Source organism: Orbicella faveolata, unplaced genomic scaffold (genome assembly GCF_042242905.1).
Source record: "Orbicella faveolata isolate gen_17 unplaced genomic scaffold, um_ofav_v1 contig_25, whole genome shotgun sequence".
In the NCBI taxonomy this organism is placed as follows: domain Eukaryota; kingdom Metazoa; phylum Cnidaria; class Anthozoa; order Scleractinia; family Merulinidae; genus Orbicella; species Orbicella faveolata.
Genome location: NW_028301553.1, coordinates 31,235,973 through 31,252,553, shown reverse-complemented (window position 1 = coordinate 31,252,553; position 16,581 = coordinate 31,235,973). Strand labels below are relative to the sequence as shown.

Here is a 16,581-nt window from a genome sequence, read left to right as displayed (position 1 = left end):
CACGTATATAAAAGGGTAGGGATTGCACAAGGTGGGGCATATGAAAGGGTAGGTCATTTAGGTATGGCTGGTTGGCAGTGTCACGCCATCAAAAGTAAAAATCGTAACTATTCAATAAAATAAGTCAAGAAGCTGAGATATGAAAGATGATTGATATATGAATAACCTCGCTAAGTTTAAAGTCTGTACGGTTTTCCATCCGCGCGTTTCGGAAAAGTGTTTCACTGAAATTTATAAAGCTTTGTATGGTGTCGCCATGTCTGTGCCCCTCGGAGGGACACAAACATGGCGGCCGTAAAGTAACAGAAACATCTGTCATTGAGTTTTGCCATTGAAATGAAACGTTATTACTCTAGAGCTCCGATACATTGAAATTAATATTTTGTCTAGAGCAAGAACTGTTTAGTAAAAACTTGAGCAATAACTCATCTTTTGACTTACTCGACAGCCTTATCGAGCCGCCATTTTAATGTCTCGCAACGCATAAACTTGGAAATTCCGACGTGCTCCATTACATAACGAGGAACCCTGTCGGGCTTAAACGTTGCAAAACGTTAAGTTATTAGAGGGTCTTACATCTGATGAAACTAAAACTTCACAAGGATTGGTAATTTCTTATTTTGGAAATTGATGACGTCACATGAAAACCGGCAATATAAAAGGGACTTAACTTAAGGTCATTCCCCAGTATTGCACTGCGCATCCCTACTGCGCATAATTTCACGCGCGATTAGCGCGCGCGCATTCAAAAATGGCGGCTTTTTCTTTACAGCTGGACCTCGCCATAGAGGTAAATCGTCCTTTTCTCGCAAACTAGTATGGTGATCTATAATTTTTTTGTGTTGTTTTGAATTGAGTAATAAATTTCTCTGTGAAAAATAAATATGGACCAATTCTCAGTGTCGAACAAAAAGCAATCGTCGGAAACGTGAATTTAGCAAGCAATCGTAACTACAATCATGGTGTTATTATAAGGATTTTTATGTGTATAAACAAGGTGCTTTTGCTCCTAAACGAACATGGAGACCCCTCATTTTTATTTCAAAATTTAAGTTCCTATAATATAAACAATCGATAGGCAAAGTTTCACAAAAATCTCAGTGCAGGTTCTATTTCAGCGGAATGACCTTAAAATATTTCGAACAGACTCATCTTATGGCGGTATCGTCTAATTTATTAAGCACCACCTCGTTAAATTCATTTCAAGGGTTTAGAAAAGGGATGCACTGTTCTCAAATACGTACGTGAAAGGGGCACCTTTCTACCATAAAAGGTATACGAAAGGGATACGTTGGCTTTTCTGTCAAAATGGTATAGTAAAGGGTAAGGGGTTGGACCTCCTGGCGGAGCCTCCCCGCATAAAACTTTGTAGAGTCTCCCCAGGCCCAGGACGCGCGTTCGTTTCTGTGCGTGTACACATAAGCTAGTAACTGTTATACGCAGTCTCGTCCACAGAGACCGTTTTTTTGGGGGACTGGCCAGCCCCAAGTTTTGAACATGCGCAGAGGTGCTAATTATAAGCATTGAGCTGAAACGGCCAGAAATCCGTGAATCACGGACTGTAAAATTGGGACTGGCCAGAGACCACGATCTTGCTGCTGACCAAAAGAAAAGCATACGCTGGGGACGAGATTGGCATCGGGGACTGGGGACGAGAGCGAGGTAGGCGCAGATGATGTCCGCGCACGTTCTTTTCGGGCTCCTCACGTTTTTCCTGTCCAGCGCTGAGCTCTTAAATCCCATTTTAGCAATCCCTCACGGCATTCAAGCGTCGATGAGAGGCCGGAGAAGTCTTCGTTGTCAAAATGATACTGTACTGAGGCACTGATAAATTTAAAAACTTCTGAATTTTATCATCCAATCACAATAGCGGGTTCCATCGAGAGTACTCCAAACCATTCCCAGTTCCCCACGAAGATGTTTTTTTCTAATAGAGGGTTCATAGAAGGTCGCTTTGGGACGTTTTTAAAAAATGCTATTTCCATACATACATACATACATATATTTTATTTGTTATCAAATTAAAATTACGATTATAACATGCCCGCGGATAGCTGAGCTAATCTAGACGGGTCATGTTTGGACGAGTTATTAATATACAACTAGGTGCAACTAAATACAACTGAAGGTAACAAGAGAACTAAAGAGACTAGAATTAACAACAATGACTTAGGGTTAACTTATACTTAGGGTCCACTTAAGTTCTTTGTGTTCAGAAGTTGCATGTGTCTCTTCGAAACATGTTTCTCTTTTCTTTCTCTTCGAAACATGGTTTCAGGGTAACAAGCGACTTCAGTTCTATTTTTTTTGAATACCCCATTCCTTCTATGAAATGCGCGCACAGGGAGTCATGGTAGCTGCATGCAATGTCTTGAAGATGTCCTGCGCGTGATGCAGACAAAAACCATGATTCCCTGCGCGCAAGTCTCATAGGGTATATGGCCCATTGCCACTTTTGTTCTACAGAATTTAATCAACTCATAACTAGCCAGTGGTCGGTGCATCCAAACGTGTCACCAAATCCTCGATACCTGTGGTGCAGGTCGCCTGTCACACAGGCTAATCATGTATACGCAATTAAAAATGTATACTTAATTAATTGGCCACTCCCCATCGGGGCTTTTTAGGACCAATGTAAATAAACAATGATATTTAAATATTCAAATAAACATAACTAGGTTAAGAATCCCAACTGGCGGGAGGCAGACCAGTTGGCTATTTACAAGCCCAGCCGAGGAGTCGAACTCGGGGCTACCGAGAACAACAGTAGCTATCGGTCAGAACGAGATTTGAACCTGAGACCTACGGATTTCAAATCGGGCGCTCTAACCACTCGGCCACGCTGCCTCCGAGCGGTTAATCTAAGTCCCCTATTTACTGTGTTCAACCTTCCTCTTACAGTAGCCTCGCTATGCAGAGTAGCTTTCAAGCCCGGGGGGTGCTTTGGGAATTTCTGGGTGGGGATGTACCGCTGGGACTCTGGAACCCTTAGCCTATACCAGAGCTAGATAGCTGAATTTTGCTACCCTATACTAGAGTAAACTCCCCAAGTCCCCCCATCTATCGACACTGTTGAGGCTGATTTGCGTAAATTTAAACTTGCCGATTTGATTTTTTTTATATTTTTGAGTGGAAATTCCTGGTTTCCTTAGTCTAAATAAAATCTTCAACCAACTAGTCAGTTTTGTGAAAAATGATACCCTTTTCTAGACCCAAACGCTCTGATTTATATACCCTATCCTAGAGTAAACTGCTTGAAAACCATGCCCTTCACAGCGGCACATACCTATATAGCTCATATATGGCAGTGCCCCCCCCCCCCCTGCCCCGGGAATTCAAGATTACAGATATTACCTAAGTATAATTTTTCGCTGACCCCATCTAAAAATAAACGCAGACTTATTGCTTTAGTTGCCCTTTCTGGCTAACGCCTTGCCTGTTGACTGCTTAGTTCAACGCAAGTCTTTTAACCTCTAGCTTTCTATCGTTCTGCATTGTTTCATGTCTAATGTTTTTTAATTTCTTTTTACTAGCCCAAGTGTTTCAGTCGCAGAGGGTTCAACTGAGGTGACTATGAGAATTGAAGGGATGGGATGGGTGGTTCGTGAGGATTTTTAACATGGTGATCAGACAGGGAGATGTTGATAGTCTGATTATCTCTTAAGTGATCCTTGAAATTGTGCATCCCTGGAGGTTCTCTGAGTCTTCTTCCTCCAGCTTTTTGTTCTGTTCTGATTTGTTCTCCTTACCTCTGCCATGGATGTTGTAAACTTTATTGTTAGCCTTTGTCTAAAAGAAAGACTAATATTGGGTTGTGTTTGACCCACCTACCCACTCCACCCTCTAAAAGAATTGCTACTCCCTCGTCTGCTTCATCATACGAAGCACTTTCATTGTTACGTAATGTAATGGGCCTGCAAGCATCGAGATCACCGAAACTTGGTGACGTTTTCTTTGCTAAATTGCTCATGCTTCACGACGCTTCTGAGCCACCTAACAAATTTAAGCTAAATTTCGGACCGCGGGGCAAAAAAGGACCGGAGTTGGGAATCGTATATGATAATTTGGTATTAACCTGTGCCACAAAAATATCAAGGTACTACATTGTCAGCGTCACTCATCGAACCAAAGTGATTTCACAACTGTCGGTATTTCAGGTACCTGATGGACTTTAAATTTGCTTTTTTGTTTCGGCAGGCGTAAATCAGAAGCCCTAAAACTTTGCAAATTGCTGAAACCTTAGAATAGATAGAGAAAAAAAAAACGCTTAAAGAGTTGTGGCTAAGTTTAGTACGTAGACCTCAAGAATAGTAACCTACCAGTAACTTAAGCATATCATCTCGACGGTCACGTACTTTTAGGGAACTTTAAAAATGTCGCTTCAACCGGAAACATGTGAAGAGGCAATTTATCTTCAGCGCCGTCTGCCAAACGGACTAGACGCCATTTTGCATTTGAATTGAAACTCCAATTAAAAACTTTTGATACAACCTTCCGTGAAAGTCCATGGCCGTAGCCAGTATGAGGCAAACCGAGGCACTTGCCTCGATCATGCTTTTTCGTTTTTGTTGTTGTTTTTTGTTTTTGAAGGGGGGAAAGTAAAACACTGCTAAATACCCAGTTGGAGAACTTTCCTTGGACATTGCCTCAGTCCGTGATAATTTCTGAAGTTTTAGTCAATATCTAACAGGGCATTAGAGCTAAGTGGATATATAAATAAATATGGATATCTTGTGTATCATGTTTGTTGGTTTTTATCTTAAGTTACGTAATACTCCTGTTTTTTATTGTTTGAAACACAGAGAGGACAAAAATAGAACGGTTTAGGTTGCTGTTACGTACTGAAGCTCTGAGACCGAAATGTTGTTATTAATTTCTTAATTTTAATCGTACGGCCTTTGCCTTTTTAAAACTTTTTATCTTCAATGTATATATATATTTTGAGGAATTTGCACGGAGCAGATATGTTATGTCTGGGTTATCGTGCCCTCAGGTTAATTATATTCTTTTACAGACTTCATGGCAAGTCTTCAACAGCAATGTTGTCATAGACTTAACCTCAAGTTTCCTTAAATAGCCTCACAATATTTACCGACGCCCACGGTTTCAATTCAGCGAGTTTAGTTAGTAATAGCGACCACCTTTTTGATCGAAGTTTTACGGAAGTGCTTAGAAGGGATCTAAGGGAGAGCTTTTGAATACGAGCCAGGCCAAGTGTATATTACAGTCCCGGGCTTAATCCTGTTTATTATGCATGGAGTACGTACAGGGGTGGAAAGATATCAGTTGAAAATGAGCATCTCACGCAAGCAGTGTTTATTATTATTTTTTTAAAAATTTGTTTTCCTTAAGGCGGTTTGGGTTGTGTAAATTAGTTCATAAAACTTCCGAATTAGATTTTGCTCGTGGGGACTTACGTAATGAGATTAAATCAGTCAAAAATCGTCAATGCTACACCACTACATTTTTATTTACATTTTTCAGACGTTTGTGGTCATGTAATATTGACTGCCGAGTGAAAACAAACAGCAATTGCTTGTTTGTTATCAAATCTAGCGCGAGCATGGCTCCTAGTTCTCTTTGTTTTCCAATTTAGCGTTTCTGAACTGAGGGCGGCAGATTTTCCGTTGCGGAAAGGGGGAGGGGTTTATGGAACAGAGAAACTTACCAACGAAATGGGAAAATGGAAGAGTGAATTAGGGAAAAGGCCACCGTTCTTTCAATGAACCAATCTAATTTTGTCATTTCAACTCCAAATCTTTGAGTCTGGAATAGTTTAGCTTTGCACTAACGCAACCAACTACCTTGGAAAGTGACCCATTGCGTGACCACCCAACAAATAACAGTCACGAAGAAGACTAGGCTCCAGGTCTCCTTTCGCGCGCCAGTCAATTAGTCAAGAGGCGCGTAGATTGTTTCAGACATGTCTTCATTAAATCATGCGCGCTATATATTTTTGGACCAGATAGGAGCCCCAAAATAGCTTAGCTCGGCGATAATAGAGATGCTCGTAGACAAAACAATATCCTGTGAAAGAGACAAACAAAAAGATCAAAGAAAAGTTTATTTCGCCGTCCTAGCATGAAGAGTAGGGAAAAAATGAAATTGCATGATTCAATATTCATCCCGCTTATATTCTGTATTTACTTTTGCTTGACACTTTGTAAATTGCTTCTCTCAGCTCAAGACTTTTAATTATTTTGTTTTCCTTTTGGAGTTTGATTTTTGGCATTTACCATTTTGCTTGGAGCTTAGACAGACAAGAAGCCAATGCGATAAACTCGAGGAAGACTTATTTGGTCCTAGAGGTCCTGAATTTTCTTGTATTTGAATTGCATTGTACAACAAGGTGACATTTATGCTAGTTTCCTTCGCTTTGGCACACTTAAATGTGTGATTTGCATGGCAGGGGGCAAACTAAACCAAGACCACTCCACAAAGAAAGAAAATAAAAGTTTAATTTTATTCTAACTTTTGTTTCCCAGATACAATCAGTGACGATTGACAAGGAGTTTGGTTGAGTACACCACCTTTAAACTTTCAATTCACAAACCTCGATGGGGTGTTTGTAACAATAGAATTACCTAGGTACTCCAGCTAATAACAAAGAATGAAATAAAGTTCGAATTGATTGAAAATAGTCCTTGTATATTTGGGGGTATGGGCCGGCGAACTTTTGAGTTTATAGTGTGCAAAGATTGTAGCGTGCGGTGAGAATAGATTAAACAGTCTTCATTTTGTACGCTTGCAAAAGGCAGTCAGTTATTCTAACGGTGCGTCAAATGTGCCATGAATGCTTAGGCAACAAGACAAAACAGAAAAAGTGGGAAAACTCGTCCAACTTCGGGTGACTGGTAAAAATTGGGCTTGAACCCACAGTGACAGAATCGAAGTGAAGCCCTCATGATGTTAAGATACAAAGATTTCATATAGTCTAGTCATTCCACATTTCACATCATTTTTATTATTCATTTGATTCTTACACAAAAGCACAGCTGTAGCTAAATATTTTTATAATGAGGTTTGTACTTTTAAAACACGCTCGAGATTTACACCAGCAAACGGTAAAAATAAATTCGCTATAATATACCACATGCACACGTAATTGTAAAATGGCGTCTTAGATGCAAAAGTTGTATGAGTTGACATAGCTTCGCGCCCTCTAAGTTACTATTGTTGCAGTCTAAATGCATTGAAACTCCTGTTGACTAACGCAAGCTAATATTTAAACAAAAAATTCTTTGTTTGGCCACGCTGGAGCACTGTTCTCTTTTAGTACAGCACACGTGTACCGTAGAGCCGAACTTGTGGCGAAAATTCCCACAAGTTCGGATCTACGGGTTCATGTGAACTGCGACAAGTTCACTCACTATTGTACTCCAGGGTCTTGGCCGTTTTAACTAAACAATTAAGGCTTTTATGAGGAAATTAGCGTATAAATAATAGATTTAATTTGTTCGTGGACGAAGAAAAATGCAAGTGAACGTCCATGCTTCGTAAAGTGCAGCTGCTCCGCCTAAGACACTACAAAATGTTTGCTTCCTTTTGTAGACTTGATTGCAATGGGAATAGAATAGCTTGATAGGTAAGAGACGTGAAATTTTCTCTATTTCCGCTCGAATAAGAAAAATAATGTATCAAATACAGCGAAATATCTACCCGTAACTATCTCCTGTCAGTAACAACTTTTTACGTTACAAGTAAATAACAATGTCTTTTACCCGCCGTTGTAATATTTACATTAAGGTTATAAGAAAGTCAATATTCTTATGCTTGCAGGTTTCAATTAAGAATCACTCTAGGTAGATTGGTTTTTCCTCCTTACGTTTCACATCAGATATTACCCCCAGACTATACCGTTATGATGTTTTATCTTCAGATGTAAGCTGAAATAAATTCCGATCTTGCACGCGACGCTAAATAACTCTTTGCGGTTTACCAATGCGGCGTTAAAAGCGAATTCTCAGTCACTTCTAGGTTCAAAGTCGGTACCTTTGGGAATTTTCATATAGAAAGATACTTTGCTATTTCAAAAACATTCACCGTGTCCCTGTCTATGATAACTTCAATTGCTCTCCGCTTGCAAAGGGGCGAGGTTAACGCTACAGAACGGAATTACTTCTGACAACCACTAGGGCCTTCGTCTCAATTTGTTCTTCATAGAAGTTCTGCGAACTACTGAAATATAGAAAGAATGCTGACACGATTTCTGAAGTTTCAGAACACCTGAAGCCTCTGAGAAATAGAAAATTTCAGCTGTAAGGATTTGCAGTAAGTTAAGACATAGCTTTCATTTCTTGCAGTCTTTACAAGCTTCGTTGTCTGTATTTGGTATCGATGGTTCAGCAACAATCTCTTCATCAATTATGAAACTTTCTTCTAAACTGTTGTTTAGATTTGGGAAACAGTTTCTCGACATTCAAGCACATCCACAAACAGAAAATATACAAAAAGTTTTGACCGCGTTTAGCCATAGTTTCCCTGACAGACTTTCCCACAGACATTGCAGGTAACCTTTTGTAGAACCATATCGTGCAAACACTTAAAACTGATGAATCAAAAGAAAGACATCTAGTCGAACAATCGATTTAAAAGCCGTTAAACTAACCTTTATAGCAGGGAAGAGTCTGCGACACAAAATAAGTCCGCAGCACTCTACTTCACCACTACCCTTTAGCTAAGCCCGAAAAGCATCTAAGAGAGCTCCGTCCATATTAGGTCACAGCTGTTTTTACACAAACAACTATTATGGTATGCCCTCTACATGGGCGTTTCTTGTACATTGTATTCTTTTTATAAAGTTTGCTCGCTAGAAAAGAAATCTATTCAGTGGTGAAGCCATTTATAGTTCAACTAAAGCTGTCCCTAAGTGTGTTTGTAGTTTCGTCTTACAAGAAAGAACCTCTGAAGTCTAGCGGTGCCCACCTTTGCTTAATCACAATTAGATAAAAGCACAATTTATCAATTAAGGTACCTCATATGTTTGGGCTAATTCAAGGATAGCAAGGATAAATACAAGACCTCTTCCACTCAAGATTTTTCCATTACAGCTCAAGTTGTTTCTAATTTAGTCCAAGACATTTGGTTAACATATCGTTTTCACAACTGGAGGTAAAGCTTGTAGTTTTGTGCGTCTGAGCGCACCAAACCGTTCAGAAGTTTCTGACTTCTGCTCTTAAATAAATAAGCTTGAGTGTATTGTGCTTCAGAAAAAGAAAACAGACCACATATTCCAGATGAAGAGAAGAATATGTTTAGTCTCCTATGCCTTGAGAATGGTTCCATCTTCACGATATAAATGTTTTAGGTTTGCCCAGAGGATAATGGATTTGGCCCATGCAGTAATCTGTCTTGCTCAAAAGATGAGAACATTTCTCTCAATTTACCTGGTTATTGTGAAAATTAAGAAAAAGAAGACCGCTTAAACCTCTAAAGGTTAACGCTGAATTTCTCAGACATGACTGACGAACTATTACCCATCTTTGAGAAATAAACTTATTACGAGAACTGATTTTAAACGCTGCAGACACTGCAATATTCAAACCGATACAGGCGAGTTGTTTTCTCGAGAAAACGTCGAAAGGTCCAAAGGCTGTCAAAAGTTTCTCAGTTCTCTCCGATTGTAAAGATCTGAGAGACGTTTTCTGCGTCCAATAATCTGGTTATTTCGCTCTATTAAAAAGTCAGAGGCTTCGCAGACATATTACTGAGTATCCCTCTTTCTTCTTCGAATGTTATTCGTCTGATTTGTTCCAGACTGTTCAACTTTACTTTCTGAAGAAGGAGACGTTTATAAAAAACGAACTCATCAGCTTACATATGCTTTGTTTCTCCAAATTTCTTCTCGGGCAATAGAAGAAGGCAACCATAAAACTTCACCTTAACCAAAGGGCGAAACAGACTTGTCTCGTCTCGATAGCAATTGTTTTAAAAAAAGAAATAGTCTTTCCACTGACAAGTCAAAAACGCGAGTTCTCCATACAGACAAAACGCTCAAGTTCTGTTTTTGCGACTTGGGCGTCAAATTAAATGGCTAGAAATGAATGTCTCGTATTTGTTGAGACGGATTTACGAGCGACTGCCTTTCCACGACCTCGAGATTATGTTGTTAGTTATAAACCCATTTGTAGTCGGCCAAAGCAGATACCTAAATTACCCAAAAATATCCTTACAGCTTTCCACACACAAGCAATCTTCTTCAATTCCCAGGAAAAAAGGCGAAAAAACACATCCGGCATCTACAGTCGAAAGCGAAATTATACAACTGAGACCGCCGGTTATGCTATCTGAAAGATCAATGGTTGAACTGAATTCACAAAGATTCTTTCGTCGGTCAAATTGCATCCCATGAATTTGAATCCACTAAAATCATTCAAGAAAAATTTCAAATATATCCTCACTTATCCTTAGTCCAGGTTCTTTGCTGCTATTGAATTTGGATCCCACAGTACAGAAAAAAAATTCGGGCACACTTCTGTTCACCTTAACAGTTTAACATACAAGCTTGCATACAATTAAGTCAGCTGGGTTCCAACTTCTCCATCTTACAGATAATCTCTATGTCCTGGTAGCAAGAAAACGATGAAATCTACTATTTGAAATTTCAAATTTGCTTCATTAGACTCGGTCGTTACTCCCTAATAAAACTGTCTCAAAACTAGGAGTGATAAACTAGGCAAATGAACTGCATTGCCTTCAACTGTCTAATGCATGAATGAGACATCTTGAAACAAAATTTCTCTTAATCATTGTAAAATACTCCAATCGTTTCTTGCCTTTCTAGCCTGATCTTCATAAAAAACAAGGGAATTTTCATCCAAGTTTTGAGCGTTGATTGTGAAACAAATAAATCTAGTGTACTCTTGTAAGGAATAATCGAGGTACAAGACATTAACCTTATGTTTGAAGTGGGTAGTCTGTAGCTTTTCTTGTTGATGAGAGAAGCGAACCTACACCACATTTATCTTTGAAGAAGAAATTTAAAAGCCACAAATATTGCTAACCCATATGTAAAGAGCCTACTATAGAAACTTGTACAACAGAAACATGTAATTACTAGAAGAAGGGCCCACGGTTTCGACAAATACACTCATTAAATTTCTTTACGCTTCAATGTCCAGTACCAGACGACCATTTTGGGATTACAAGTCTAGCCTCAGTTTTCAATTCTACTGACTGGATTTTACACAGAGATTTAAATTAAAAAATAACTGAATTGACACATTGTTATTGTGTAAAATCTCCATGCTTCCGCGCGTGGAACCGGCGAAGGATTGTGGAGGCAGACAACAAGTTCCAAAGTTAACTGTCTTAATTTATCGGTCAAAGGTAGCTATATTTGGGAGCTGGCATCTTGTCTTTCTGATAGAAAAATATACTCTCTAATAACGCAAGTTCTGTAGAATATAACCAACAAAATTAAGCTAGCTATAACAAGAAAATAATATTTCAAGTACAGTCGGAAACTACCAACATCGATTTGCGTGCATGAAAGCTATTGCTTACCTTCCTTAACAAACCACGACGGTTTAGTTTAGAAAACAGCCTGCTTTGAATGAAAATGTCCCCAAAACTGATTCTCTGAGCGCAGAAATCATATCTCTTGATAAGAGTTTTAAGATTTCTAGTTCCAAATCATCGACATTCGAAAGACAATTAGACTATTTTGCTTGCCGCGTGTGTCTGTTTTCGGCGTGAACCAGACTAACTGTAAACACGACGGGGACCTCGAAATGCGTAACATAAAAAGCTTCTTAAACGAGCGTAAGCTACCTTAAAAGCCTTAAAAAACTACCTTACGGTTTACTTCCATGCTGTGTCCTGTCTATAACCAAACTGAAAAGATTTGCGACCGAAGGTTTAAGCCGATCCAGCTACTGAAATCAACACTTACCTCCAACACAATAGAAATGATGGTCGTGTTTTCAAAGCAATTTACAATGAATCTTCTTTAACGAAATTTTACGATTCAGATCTGTTTTTGACACGATTTAGAAACATTTTAGTGAAGCGAGCCGACTACCTTCCACGTGTAAACTCCGTTGCCACATGGTTTGCTATCGTGATGTGGTTAGTAAAACATGCGTGAGGAATGTTGACTGAAGGCGAGAGAAAAACGTCGAGCAATGTACCCAAAATTCAAACGGTTCTAACTTCAATCAGGCCTTCCAATTAAATCCTCGAGACAAGTCTTTCTGGTAAAAGGCAGCTAAGTTGATCTTTTGGAGAATCAGTCGCTAAATACCTGAAAATTTGTGAGCGTGAATACCGACTTTCTAGGTTGAGCCTCACGTAACGGCCGTGTAGCCACACTTATTCTCGAGAACAAACCGCCCCGCCCCAGGAGAGACAGGCACTATGCAAATTTCACGAGTTCCCGGCTGTACTCAACTGACAAGGGGCGCAACATGCGATCATTAAATTAATAGAAATTTCCGATTATTTCGTTAACGAGACGATTGAAAATAACCTGACGGTAGATTCAAAAATGTCCTTCACGTAAGAATAGCGAGCGCACGTTTAAGTTTTTCTTGCTTGGAGTAAGTTGGGTCAATTTGATTCGAACTAAGTACAGACACCTCGAGGTCACCTCGAAGAAACTGGTTCCCTGTTAGGTTTGAGCCTTTGAATTTGTCGAAGGCAATGAAGAATTATGTCTTTGCTTTTAGCTGACAAGTTAAGAATACCAGTACATGCTGAAGTAGTTAAAGAGTAGCGAGGGAAAGTTACAACTTAAGAAATGTTCAAAGGAAAAAAACATAATCCAAACTGAGCTAATGGTGAACTGTGTACAATGTGAATGAGTTTAAGGTCTTGTCTATTCACCAGTTGAAGTCTTCTTTATCTGTTCCTCTTTTGATATACCTGAAAGATAGTGTAAAAGAACCATGATTAAACTTAAAGTTGTCGCATCAGTAAAGAAGCACTGCCTAATTATACAGTTAAATTCATCTTACTGTGTCAAAACGTTATCACCAGGCAGCCAAAATTATGGCTTCTTCACTGTCAATAAATTACCTTGTTTCGTTCATAATTCATACATCCCTGTCTTTGAAGAGACACGCTACAACTCCTAGAAAACTATATTACAACCTGTAGCTTTTTAGAGCTAAACTGTCAAATAAAAAAGACAAAACGATTTATACAAAAGTAAGTGAGAATTCTTCCATTTAGTTCTCAGTCAAGAAGCTAGCTCCTTTTCAGTTGCCAAAATTTACCATTGAATTCTCTGAGTTTTTTGAGATTCCAAACACGAGCCACATTTGCCACGTTGTTTAGAAAACGAATGAAGTCTTTCTTGACTGATATGAAGGAACAGGAGTCTCCAAACCATGGCTGTTTCTGTTGACTTGGGGAACATAAGTTGTTAACCTGAAGTGGCTTCGGTTAAACGATGACTTCACTGCCAGAAAACAGGCTCTGTGGACTTACAAAGGCCCATTTGGTTTTCTTTTCCTCTTAGATAAAACACAAACTGATTATTGAAGGAGAACTATTGAAACTAAACTTAATTTCTGTGTTGTTTACGTGAACCACGAAAATTCCTAACCTCGATTTTTTTTTCGATGTTGAACACTACCGCGCAAAGCCATATGCGGTCAACAGAGCTTTGCATAAAACCTAGACAGAGCGAGACACAACAGCAAATACCTTTCAGAACGGCAAAATAGATTACCGAAGAACAGGAGCTGTGGTCTCCTTCATGATATTTTCAAAGTAATCGATGTTCAGTAAAGACAGTGTCGCTCGCCTCGAATGAAGATCGGTTCATGTAGTCGGATAGGTACAGCGGATGGAGGCAGCGATTCGAACTCTGAACCGCGTGTCAGACAGCCGAGTGTCGGTAAACTTTTTATGCAAATCGCAAACTCTCTTAAAGGAAAAGAATTAGAAAGAGTTTAAGCAACACTAGCATTTAAATTGATAACAATACAGCACATAGACTGCTTACCTCTTTAATCCGAGCAGGATTAATAGCCCCTGCGTGTCCCTTGAAACATAGCGTGCTCGGAAATCGATTGATTTCCCGGTCTTGTCGGCTGGTATTCGTATTGTTTATCTACAACACAGACAGAAATACATTAACACGTTAATTTGAAACTAGGGCATCCAGCGAGAAGGCACGCATACCTTGGTTTGAAATAAAACGTAAAATACGGAGTAGGAACTCACCAATTGATCCGTAGCAGAAAGAGACTGTAATGGGAAATGCCTTTGAAAGCACTAGCAGATCTAGAACTGCTCTTCAATACAACGAGTGAAATTCTAAGAGTTACATTTCTATGCGATCTCTGCGTTCACCTCCAAGAATTTTCTTTGCTCAATCAAAGCTAATTGTTTTATATCTTCACTGCCAAACGCCTGAATTATTCGTCCGTACTTGTCGTATACAGAAGTGTACATTTTTGTACAATGTTTAGTGATTGCCTACATATTCATTTCCCATGTGCTTATTACGGTTGCCATAATGTTACCGATAATATACCCATGTTCTTGCATTCAGCTGGTCGAAGCAGACTTTGAATACAAAGCTTTTTTCTACAAATCTCCGAACTGATAAGAGAATCTCAGACAGACAGTTAGGGTTCGATTTCAACGACTCTGTCTCAAGTCAGGTTTGGCTACTCGACATAGCTGTTACAAAGCCATAACGGAATCACTTCCAAACCCTAGAACCAGCGACAGCAGTGATCTGTGTGCAGTCAGAACAAAATATCGGCCAAAACTGATCATCACCAGCTTTTCAAAGTAATCTCGCCGCTTGTAAACTAAATTTAGACCTTGCTCCGCCGCCTGTTCCACAATGTGCAAACGAATTTTTTTCCGCGTTTGCGCAAGTGCAAGAGCAGAACTTCCTCGTAGCGTTGTACATTTCAACCGGTGCTTTCTTCCTAAATCACGCGAGCACAAACAGAATCGGCGTACACGCCTGGCAGTAACAAGGTTTTTCAGGGCGCAGAAAAATGCATATTTCTACAAACTGATTTCTCGATATAACAAGGAAATTCGAGACAGTCGCTATCCCCGTCTGAAATGTGTCCCTGAAGAAATAATTTCACTCAGCGAGTCGATAAACTGAAAATACTACAATACATTCGATTTGATACCTTGATCCACGGGATTCTTTTTTCCTTAAGGAGATGTGACGGTCCCGTCCTCCAAAAAAATTGAATTCTCGTCTTCCAAAAGCCTTCGGCAATCAGCGGACGGACTAAAACCTCTGTCTGGGTAGACAAATTTATGCAAATTTCTGTCGATTTGCGATTCAAATACCTCCGTCCAATTGACTCCTTGTTGTTACTTTACGCGTCGCGCTAACAAAGCGATAACTCGGTTCAGAAAATGGCTAGGATTTTGATGCATGGGTTCACGACTCCGTTGCTTTCCCAGACAGGGAAATTTGATCGCTTTCAGCGTGTTCTATTACTCGCTAGACGTCACGGCGAAATTCAAGTGTTTAGCTAAACAAAACTGATGAATGAAGAACAATGCTAGTGTCTTTATTTTGCAAAGACTGAATGTCTGTGACACTAAGTTAACGATCCTAACCCTAGAACCTTTAATTTAAACCGTAATATTACAATGATGTACACATTGTTTTCCATGAGGGATGTTACGGAGCAATCGTGACGTAGCTAAAACAATATTGCTTCCGGTCAAAGTCAGCTCACGAGGAACGAATACAATACTACAAAAGTGTTCCCAGACGTATGGCTTTGCTGGTCAAAGGTATCTTTCTTTTATGAACTGTCGTCGCGTAAAGGGAAACCCTTAGGTCTTAACGAGGTCGATTCCATGGAAGATAAGGTTCAGAGAGCGGTTTAATTTTCTCAGCTTTGTATTTTCCTTTCATTAAAACTTGCTTCATTCAGCGTTTATGCGTGACAGTTGTATTAATCACATGCAATACTCTGCACGCTTATAACGGTTGGTAGACTTTCCAATCACGCAATGAAATGTAAAGTTGGCGTGATGTTCAACAAGCTATTACATAACAAATGCTAAGCTGTCAATCTTTCGAGAATGCTCAGAGCTTTGTTGGGTTTAGTAAACCCTGAAAGAGACTCGTCGAGGATTCAGTAAGCATGGCCGGGAAACCATTTCAATGCACCCACACTAGCATGATTGTTCATAGCACAAGAGCCCTTGAGCAGCAGTTGTCATGCAAAGTGACTTTACCATGAAAGTCAATCATTTTCACGTTAAAATGACAAGCGAATGAGCTTTATTAATAAATCTTTGCTATCTTTTGTCTAATTAATTGCGAAAAGGACAACACAGGTGTGATTTTTTTCAGACAGCTGTGTTTGTTCATCGTTGAGTATTCAGCACATAGAAGGCGTCTGTTTGGCAATTGTCATTGCGTCCCAAACGGGAAAGCCCGTAAAAATATCGATTTACGCCCTAAGCGTCCCGTCCAGTTTGAGCGTGGCTAGCCGCTCGTCTTCAATTAGCGCGCCCTATACCAACAGCATTTTAAAGCACCTGACCTGTTTCTACGTTATATAATCGGATTTTACGGCTTCCAAGTGCACTAAGGTCATCTGTCGGAGGTTCACATTCCATCAAAACAGCTCGCCT

General features: G+C 39.6%; 1 long non-coding RNA gene across 1 annotated transcript; it reads right to left on the bottom strand.

The window, feature by feature from the left end:
- Nucleotides 1-6,941: 6,941 nt before the first annotated feature.
- Nucleotides 6,942-15,433, bottom strand: LOC110059269 (uncharacterized). The gene is made up of 3 exons (XR_002297736.2): nucleotides 15,108-15,433; nucleotides 13,952-14,059; nucleotides 6,942-12,864 (listed from the first exon to the last, which is right to left on the bottom strand). It is a non-coding gene; the product is annotated as an uncharacterized LOC110059269 (long non-coding RNA).
- Nucleotides 15,434-16,581: the final 1,148 nt, after the last annotated feature.